The following is a 10,519-nucleotide window of genomic DNA, read 5'->3' as shown; positions in this document are numbered from 1 at the left end:
CCTATTCCTAAGTATTTATGCAAGAGTAATGTAAATATATGACCACCCAAAACCTATCCATGAATGTTCATTATAACATCATTTATAATAGGCAAAAACTGGAAACAATTCAAATCGGCGAGTATATAAACAAATTATAGTACATCTGTACTTTGGAATGTTACTCATTAATAAACAATAAATTACTGATATATGCAAAACATCAACGAATCTTATAAAAAATTATGCTAAGTGAAAGAAATCAAATGTTAACCAATATATAAGCATATATCATTGTATTTCATTTTGCTTTTTTTGCATTTTTTACAAATTGAAGGTTTGAGGCAAGCCAGTGTCAAGCAAACCTATCAGTGCCATTTTTCCAGCAGCACATACTCGCTTCGTGTCTCTGTGTCAGATTTTGGTTACTCTTGCCCTATTTCAAAATAGTAGTGATGATCTGTGATCAATGATCTTTGATGTTACTACTGTAATTGTTTTGGGGTGCTATGAAACTGCACCCATGTAAGACTGCAAAAGTAACAGATAACTGTGTGTGTTCTGACTGCTCCACCAACTGGCCAATCCCCTTTCTCGCCTCCTTTCCTTGGGCCTCTCTATTCCTTGAGACATAACAATATTGAAATTAGGCCAATTAATAACCCTGCAATGGTGTCTAAGTGTTCAAGTGAAAGCAAAAGTCTTTTGTCACCTGATCTCGTAAATGACGTCTATCACTTTTGTTCTGTTATATCCATTAAAAGTCAGTCACTAGCGGCCGGGCGCGGTGGCTCACGCCTGTAATCCTAGCACTCTGGGAGGCCGAGGCGGGTGGATCGCTCAAGGTCAGGAGTTCGAGACCAGCCTGAGCAAGAGTGAGACCCCGTCTCTACTAAAAATAGAAAGAAATTATATGGACAACTAAAAGATATATATACAAAAAATTAGCCGGGCATGGTGGCGCATGTCTGCAGTCCCAGCTACTCGGGAGGCTGAGGCAGTAGGATCGCTTAAGCCCAGGAGTTTGAGGTTGCTGTGAGCTAGGCTGACGCCACGGCACTCACTCTAGCCCGGGCAACAGAGTGAGACTCTGTCTCAAAAAAAAAAAAAAAAAGGTCAGTCACTAGATCCAGCCCACTCTCAATGGGGAGAGTGGATTAGACAAGGGCATAGATATCAAGAGGCAGAGATCATGGACACCATTTAAGAAATGGCCCCCAAAGACAGGAAAAGTAATTCCATCCATGAAGAATAATAGTATTTATACTTGGAAAGGAAGTTGGTCATGGGGAAAGTAAAATTGATGAGACAAGTGGTAAATTATGGGTGGACATTTTGGTGTCCAAGTAGAATGATTGGAGAAACTGCACAGGTGGGAAACATTGATCCCTGGGTTTGTGGCTAAGAAATGATAATGTTACCACCTGAGAGTTCCTCGTCATCTGGGAACAGAAGGGTTTCAGGTGCCTCAACAAAGGCCTGACAGCTTACAGATGAACAGCACTGGCCCGCAGTGGTGGAGACTCCCGTTTCCTACCTCTACCCCCACGGGGGTGCTGCTTCTGGAGGGACGCTCGCAGCCTCACCTGACTGCCAGATATGAACAGAGAACTGAGCAGGCAAAGGACAGAGGGCAATATCAATGCACCCGAGTGCCAGGGGGCAGAGAGAGAAATCTGAAGCAAAACAACCAGCACAAGTGGCGGAGAGAAAAAAACAAAACTCACGACAAAGGCAATTTTTACAAAAATAATATCAAGATATTTTCAAGGGTAAACTGGGTAATCTAAAAGACTGCATAGAAAACATTATATTATTTCTGAATCAAATCATTCTGTAGGCAAGTGGAAAGAGATGACATTAACTGAGAACCGAATCAGTGACCTGGAATATCAAGTTAAAGAAATGATTCCCTGGAAAAAAGAATCAGGACAAAATAAAATGAGATGGAAATAATACATTGATACCAAGCTTGCAAATAATTTTAACTCTTAAAGGATAAAAAGATATGGAGAAATAACAGGCAATTGTCAAATAAATAAGAGAAATAGGGAAGAAAGTCTTCAGACCAAGAGCCTAACAGATTGAAAGGAAAATGACGCTCCATGATTAGTGTTTTTAAAGAAACTCCTGGTCATATATTAGCGTAATTATTGAATTCGGAAGAAAAAGAATTTCTTACCATGTTATAAACTATAAAAATTGACCCAAGAAGATATACATTTCCCCTAACACCTCCTCTTCCAGCCAAGGTGGTCTATCTGCTGTTCATTGAACACGTGACACCGCCATTCTCAGTCTCGCTTCCTTTGCTGGGAGCAGCATTTCCCAGCTACAGGCAGTTAGACAGCAGAAGAGAGTGCTATAGTAACTGTATCATGACAGCAGTAGATGCAGGGACTATCCCAGGCAAACCGGGCCCTGTGGTCACCCTACCCAGACCCTCAGAAGGCGCACCCTTGCACTGCCTTCAGAACTCTACTCAAGCGTCAGCTGGTCCGCTTCTCTGACCACCCCTACATGAATTAGCAACCACTACTCCTGCAATTTCCCTTACTCGATATTTCGCCTCACATATCGTGCATTTGTTTATTATCTCTCCCCATCTGTCTTAGTTAGTTTAGCCTGCTACAACAAAACAGCCGAGATGGGGTAACTTATAAAGAATAGAAATTTATTTTCTTACAGTTCTGGAGGCTTGAAAGTTCAAGATGAAGGTTCATGCAGGTTCAGTTGGCTGGTGAGGGCTGCTCCCAAGATGGTGCCTCGCTGTATCCTCACACGGTAGAAGGTGGAAGAGCAGAAAGCCTGACGCTGAATGAGGCATCTTTCACAAGGACTTTATCCTGTTCATGAGGGCGGAGCCCTCGTGGCCTAATCACCTCTTAAAGGCCCCACCTCTTAGTACTATCCCTTGGCCATTAAGTTTCAACACCTGAATTTTGGAAGAACCACATTCAAACCCTGGCATTTTGCCCCAGTCTTCCAAAATTTATGTACTTATTACACGATAAATATGTTCAATTCATTCCAGTAGCCCCCAAAGTCTTAACTCTTTCCAATATCAACTCAAAAGTCTAAAGTTCAACGTCTCATTTAAATATCATCTAAGTCAGGTATGAGTGAGACCCAAAGGAGTGTATCACCTGGAGGCAAATTGCTCTGTACTGCGAACCTGTGAAATCAAACAAGTTATATGTTTCAAAGGCACAATCTCTGGAGCCAAGCTGCTCGTGTTCAATTAATTATACCTTTGCAACTTCTCACTTGTGAGACCTTGAGCAAATTACTAAAGCTCTGTGCTCTTCAGTTTAATCAGGTGTAAAATAGGAAAGATAATATTAGTACTGAAATATTAGACTAATATTCGTTTTGGTCATATATTAATACTTGTTATGAAGAATAAGTGAATTAATACACATGGAGCATGAGTGTCTTTAGCCACTACACTAAATTTCCTTATTGCTGTCAGCAATATAGGTAAAGTGCCCTTCTCATATATTGCTCAATGAAATGGTAATTATTATAGTCTTTTAAGATACCAGTTACATAATATTTATTAAAATTAAAACTATTTTTATTCTTTGAGCCTTCATTTCTAGGACTCCACTTGTCAAACATAAATAGCAGAGAGGGAGACTCTGTAAGAGAAAATAATATTTATTTGGGAGTGGGCACTGCAATGAGAATACACATAAGTATATTCAGGGATGAAGGAAGAAGAGTTTTTAAAGAAAAGTGAGGAAAAATTGTTTTGAGACAATTTACAAGGATCACTAGAAAGGGTGGTGTCATTCCAAGGTTGAACAGGCAGTTGCTGGGCAGATATCTTCACAGAAGTAGTGTGTGTGTGTTTGCAATGGTTTTGAAGAGTCTTTTGTGATGGTTTTTGTTATGAGGAATACATGGGTGAGAACCCTCCTTTCATGGCCTTTCCCAGCTCTATTTGTCAGGATTTTAATACGTTACTCCACTTTGATTTTGACAACTTTCACCTACTCCACTGGAAAAAACACAGTACCCGAATGTAAAGATGTGTATGAGACTATTTATTGCAACACGTAGTACTAAGGAAGTAAACTGGATGCATAGCAATAGGTTAACCACTGGAAAATTGAATACATACTTGCAGTGAACTTCATGATTACCTCTTTAATATACGCTCCCGTTTTCTTAGAAACAAATTTACTGTTGACAATTTTTCAACCTGCACCACCTGCCAATAGTACATGCTTTTTGAGAGAGGCTGACAGCTGATTCCACTTCTAGCTTTAAGGGTGGTGTATGTGGTGGAGGCTGTATCAGTGTTATCAAATACAACTTTCTGCAAGGATGGAAATGTCCTATATCTGTACTGTCCAGTACTGTTTAATAACATGTGGTGATTGAGTACTTGAAATGTGGCTAGTGTGACTGAGGAACTTAATTTTCATTTTAAAAAAATTTACTTCATTTGAACTTAAATAGCCACATGTGGATAGTGGCTGCCATTTTAGACAGTACAGCCTTAGCTAATCAGTGTCGCCACAAGTATTATTTCAGGGATGGGCATGTTTTCTTATTCAAATCAAAAAGACTAATGGAGCTTTCCTGGGGTCTTCTGGGAAATAAATATTTGGCCTGTTTTGAAAGTATGCTTCTGGAAAACACTTTCTCCCTGGATGTAGATAAAGCATCATGTAGTCTCAGGAGTAATTGGTAGCCACGTTGGAAATAAAGCCATTCTTGGATTTGATGTGGAATAAACCAATTATGCAGGTTGAAATGAAAGAACACTGGACAGTAAGAAATAAAGATCTTCATAATGTTGAATACATGTGCAATTATGAAAGCTAGTATTATGGTAACTTTGATTTGTAACTTTTTGTTTTCTACAATATTTAGGAGACTTGTACATTTAAAAAATAATCATTGGTCTCAAGGCTAGTATTATTGTAACTTTGGTTTGTGAATTCACATTTTGTTTTCTACATAAAGAAACTAGTGTATTAAAAATTATTAGTGTATGTCTCTGGACATACAATGTATAAAGATATAATTTTGTGACATCAACAATTGAAAAAAGTGGGGAGGGAGCTCTTAAAAGAGCAGAATTTTTGTGTTATTAAATTAAGCTGCTGACTTTAGGATATAATAAAATCCCCATGGATTAACTACAAAGAAAATAGCTAAAGAGTATACACTAAAGGAAATGAGAAAGGAATGTAAACATTTCACTACAAAAAATCAACTAAACATAAAGGAAGACAGTAATGCAGGAAGTAAGGGACAAAAAAGCTATAAGTCATACAATGATCCACCCTTACCTGGGGTTTCACCTTCCAGGTTTCAGTTACCTGTGGTCAACTGCAGTCTGAAAATATATCACTACTCTTATGCCTTGGGACCATGATTAAGTAAAATAAGGGTTACTTGAACACAATCATTGTGATACCACAATAATTAATCTGATAACCAAGATGACTACTAAGTGACTAATGTTAATCTGGGTTACATAGAGAGGGAAGTTGTGAGATTTTATCATGCTATTCAGAATGACATGCAATTTAAAACTTATGCATTGTTTATTTCTGGAATTTTTCATTTCTGTCACAATGCCTACATCATTCAACTCACACCATCTCATCAAATAGGCATTTTATCACCTCACATCATCACAAGAAGAAAGGTGAGTACAACGCAATAAAATATTTTAAGAGAGAGAGAGAAAGAGAAAGACCATATTCACATAGCTTTTATTACAGTATATTTTTATAATTGTTCTATTTTATTTTTAATTACTATTGTCTTACTGTGTCTAATTTATAAATTAAATTTTATTATAGGAAAAAAACATAGTGTACGTAAGATTCAGTACTATCTGCAGTTTTAGGCATCCACTGTGGGTTTTGGAACATAGTCCCCAAGGATAGAGAGGACTGCTGTATAGAAAAAAAAATATATCAAAATGACAGAAGTCCCTACTTATCAGTAATTTCTCTGAATGTAAATGAATTAACCTCTCCAAGCAAAAGACAGAGATTGGCAAAATGGATTTTTTTTAAAAAAAACCACATGATCTAACTATATGCTATCTATAAGACACTCACTTTAGATCTAAAGACACAAATAGTTTAAAAGTGAAAGGATGGAAAAGAATATTCTATGCAAATATCAAAATAGAGCAGCAATTACTATACTAATATAGTCATTATAAACAAAATGTAGTCATTGTAGACAAAATAAACTTTAAACGAAAAAAGTTTACAAGAGACAAATAAAGATATTATATTTTAATAAAAGATTCAATACAATAAAGAGATGATTACAACCATGTATGCATTTAATAACAGATTATCAAAATACATTGGGCAAAAATTGAAAGAATTAAAGTTCTACAAAAATAGTAAGAGACTCCAATAACCCACTATGACCAATGGATAGAAAAACCAGATAGAATATAAGTGAGAAATTAGAGGACTTGAACAGAAGAATAAACCAAGTACATCTAACATATATTTACAGAGCCCTCTGCCCAACAACAATAGGATACACATTCTTCTCAAGTGCACAGGGCACATAAGCCAGTTACAAAAGGACAAATACTGTATCATTCTACTTACATGAGGTAATTTGAGTAGTCAAAATCATAAAGACAGAAAATGGAATGATGATTTCCAGGGGCTGGAGAGGAGACAAGGGAATGGGAAGTAATTACTGTTCAATGGATATGGAGTTTCAGCTTTGAAAAAGGAAAATGTTCAGAGATGAATGATGGTGATAATTGCACAACAATATGAATGTACTTACTACTCTCAAACTGAACATTTGAAAATGATTAAGATAGTAACAAATCTCCCTCTCCCCCCCCCACACACCTCACACAAACACATACACACACACACACACACACACACACACGCACAGCAGATGGCACAAGCCAAGGCAAGAAGGAATGGAGCACCTTATGTATTTGGGAAATTGCAGGACCAAGGAGGTTAGAGGGCATAACTGGTGTGAAGTAAGTAAAGAAAGATAAGTAAATGCTGAATCTCTAAAGTCATTGAATGCTATATTCTGGAGCTGGAGCCTTTTTCCTTATAAAGTTAATACATTTTGGATTAAAAAAATGAAATGACCTCTTCTGATCTATGTCTTGGGAACAAAATACTCTGGAAAGATAGATTGCAAGAGAATTGGGTAAGATATTAATATTTTATATTTTTGGTATTTGGGAAAAACTCATTGTTTCATATATTATAATAAATTTTTTATATTCTAAAAATTTGATTTTACACACCCATTTATATCTCAGTTTACGAAAGTTGAGTACAAACTACTCCCCTAATTAGCATGTACTCCCAATCTAAATATTAAGAGTATCAAATGCTTTAGAGAGTACAGGGAGATGTCATGGTTTGGACTGAAAAGAAGCCATTGGCTTTGGTAGTTAGTGAGTGACCTTAGGAAGTAGACACTCAGGAGAAAGTGGAGGCAGAAGCCCAATTACTGGGCACTGAAGAATGAATGGAGGTTGAAGGGCTAGAGACAGAGAGGATCATTCTTCAGCATGATTAACAGTGAGTGCTAGAGGAGGTGGCCAGCTTGAGGGTGAGCAGTTCATTGTGGCACAAATACAACCTAATGCAGTGAGAATGTCCCTCATCTCTCATTTGGCGCTGCACTTTCAGACAGTGTATCTGTGATGTGATCATAAAAGGTAATTAAAGAAACAGTCTGAGCTGTCAGGAAAGCATGACATTTAAGTGTTTGATGTTACTGTCATTAAAACATAATATTTAAGTGCTTATTCAATGTCACTGCCTATAGGTATCTGCATTTCCAAGAAGGAGTAAAATATTGTCCTTTTATCTATAAAGTAATAAATCATCTAACTGTAATTTTATCATATTTTCCTCAAAATGAGGAAATGTGCCCCTCTTTTATCTAATGTCCCTCCAGGTATGCAGGATAAAATACTCTTTAAAAAATGTGATAGGTTTTTATTTTCTACCCCTGTATTTATCCTCATATTCAGCCTATTTAAAAATATTCCTTTCCTGAGTTCCATTCTTGAAGGTTTTTGCTAATTTAACCCTTGTACATTACACAGAATATAATAATATCATTTTTTTTCTTGCTGATATAAACTTATTGGAAGAAAATTTTGTTTCTATGCAATGTTTTAAGAAAATACTTAGAGCTACCCTGCCACCTCTTCCAGAGGCTGTGGTGGGCCAGCCAAATGACAAATTAACAAAAAGGTAGAATTAAATATAGAAAGAAGGAAAATTCAGCAACCCTCATACATATGTAACTGAGGTCTTTTGCTGTCCTCCTCCCAAATGACCTTCCAATGAGGGGGACACAAGATTAATATCCCATCTATGATTTCAGTCCTGGGGAAAATGAAGCTATTGTACAAAGAAGTTGATTATTAATTAGCATCCCCAAAAGATTGCTCATTTTGCTAGTCTTTAACACTGAAATTGGAAATGCTACAGATCTTCCCAGGCACTTAAAGCCCTCACCCCTCAAATAAGATCTTCATCAGAAACTGTCGAGTCTCTCAGCAGAGATGTGTCCTGATTTTTAAGGGAAACTTTACATGGAGCTGTAATTTTCACTTGATTTTATTCGCTTATTTCATTGTTTCAGTTTTCACACATTTTAGCTCTTAGAGAGCCATTATTAACTGCCATGTTCTTGTAAAAAAAAAAATAGATTTGCCTCAGCAGATGTTTTACTTAGAGTGAGTGTAAATTAGATTTAGTTTTCAATCTCCAAGTAGAGATTTTAAAGGTCATTTATGTTGTGTGCTTGTGGGTTGGGTGGTGTGGTGATGTCATTTCCTCTTTTCTTTGCTAGAACCATGCTTATGTAAAAATAAGTGGATATAGATTAGAAAAAATTATGATCCCTTATAATCTATAATTGATGTGTTATCTCTTAATATTTGTTCCATAATAGATGTCACGGGTTATCAGCCATAATTATCAAACTTTAGTCTTCTGGAGTTCTTCAGTATTAGGCTATCTTATTCATAATTAAAACGTAATTTTGAAAAATCACATTCTTATTTCTTAATTGCAGCTGCTGATGAGTAATAAAAGTTGATTATGTTAACTAACTGGCCATATGTTTTTAGAACAATAATTGGCATGCATAATACCATTAGAAGTTTCATAAGGCATCATCCAAACATCAGTATTTGAAAGCTTGCAATAGCTTTTTCGCTAGGAACTAAAATGACAAAGGTGGCTAAGATCAAACCATTTCTATTATATCCTCTTGTTTTAACATTTTATTTTGAAATAATTGTAGATTCACAAGCAGTTGTAATAAATAATACAGAAAAGATCCTGTGTTCCATTCACCCAGTTTCCCGCAGTGGTGACAACCTGTGTAACTATAGTATAATGCCACAAGCAGGAAATTGGCATTGATATAATTCACAGACCTTATGAGATTTCACCAGTTTTATATATACTCTGTATGTGTGTGCGTGTGTGTGTGTGTTCGCACTAATTCTGTGCAATTTTCAGTCAAAATAACAGTTTTATCGCAAGGATCCATTGTGCGACCCTTCTATAGTGATAGCCACCTCCCAACCTCCAACTTCCCTAAACCCTGGCAACAACTAATCTATTCTCTGTCTCTATAATTTTGTCATTTTAAGAATGTTACATAAATGGAATAATACAGTATAGAAAATATTGAGATTGGCCATTTTCACTCTTCATGATTTCATTGGATTGCTTTTACACCTTTGTCAAAAATTTGGGTATGTTTATAGATAGATCGATGAAACAGAATAGAAAAAGTAGAAAATGACTCTATGTGTCAATCCCCTCACCATTGCTTTTCTCAATGTAGCTATGTAGTAAGCCTTAATATCAGGTAGAGTGATTTCTTCTACTTTATTATTAATTTTCAAGGTTGTTTCAGCTATTCTAGTCCTGTTCGTTTTCAGATAAAGTTTAGAATAAACTTGTCTATGTCCACAAAGTATCTTGTATAGACTTTGATAGAAATTGCAATAATTCTACAGATCAGTTTAGGGAGTCTTCTGTCCTCTTTTAAAAGCCCCAGATTTTTTGAAGCTCATACCATAAAACAAAACTCCATGCTAACCTTCCTTGTTGCTATCTACTCTTACTCATTCATTAATATCTTTGGCAATGACGTCATTCTCTCCTCAACTCTTTCTCTTGATTTCTTTGAAAGACACCATCTTGGAAAGTTTTATTTCAGGAGATACTCTTTTCTACTCAGTTTATTTACTTTAGTGTGTCATTCCAGAAATTCTGCCACTTCGTTAAAACTTCTAATCTTTTAAACAAATAATGCTGGAACAATATGCAAAAGATGAATCCATACCTCATACCTGATACAAAAATGAACTAAAAATGGATCAGAGACCTAAATGTAAAACTTCAAACTATAAAACATCTAGAATAAAATAAGAAGAAATCTTTGTGACCTTGCTTAGGAAAATTGACAAATTGGACCCCATAAAAATTAAGAAATTATACTCTTCAAAAGCCAGTGCTGAGAGAAT

Source organism: Eulemur rufifrons, chromosome 24 (genome assembly GCF_041146395.1).
Source record: "Eulemur rufifrons isolate Redbay chromosome 24, OSU_ERuf_1, whole genome shotgun sequence".
Taxonomy (NCBI): Eukaryota; Metazoa; Chordata; class Mammalia; order Primates; family Lemuridae; genus Eulemur; species Eulemur rufifrons.
The sequence above is the reverse complement of the archived record's forward strand: the minus strand, read 5'-3'. Positions refer to the sequence as shown.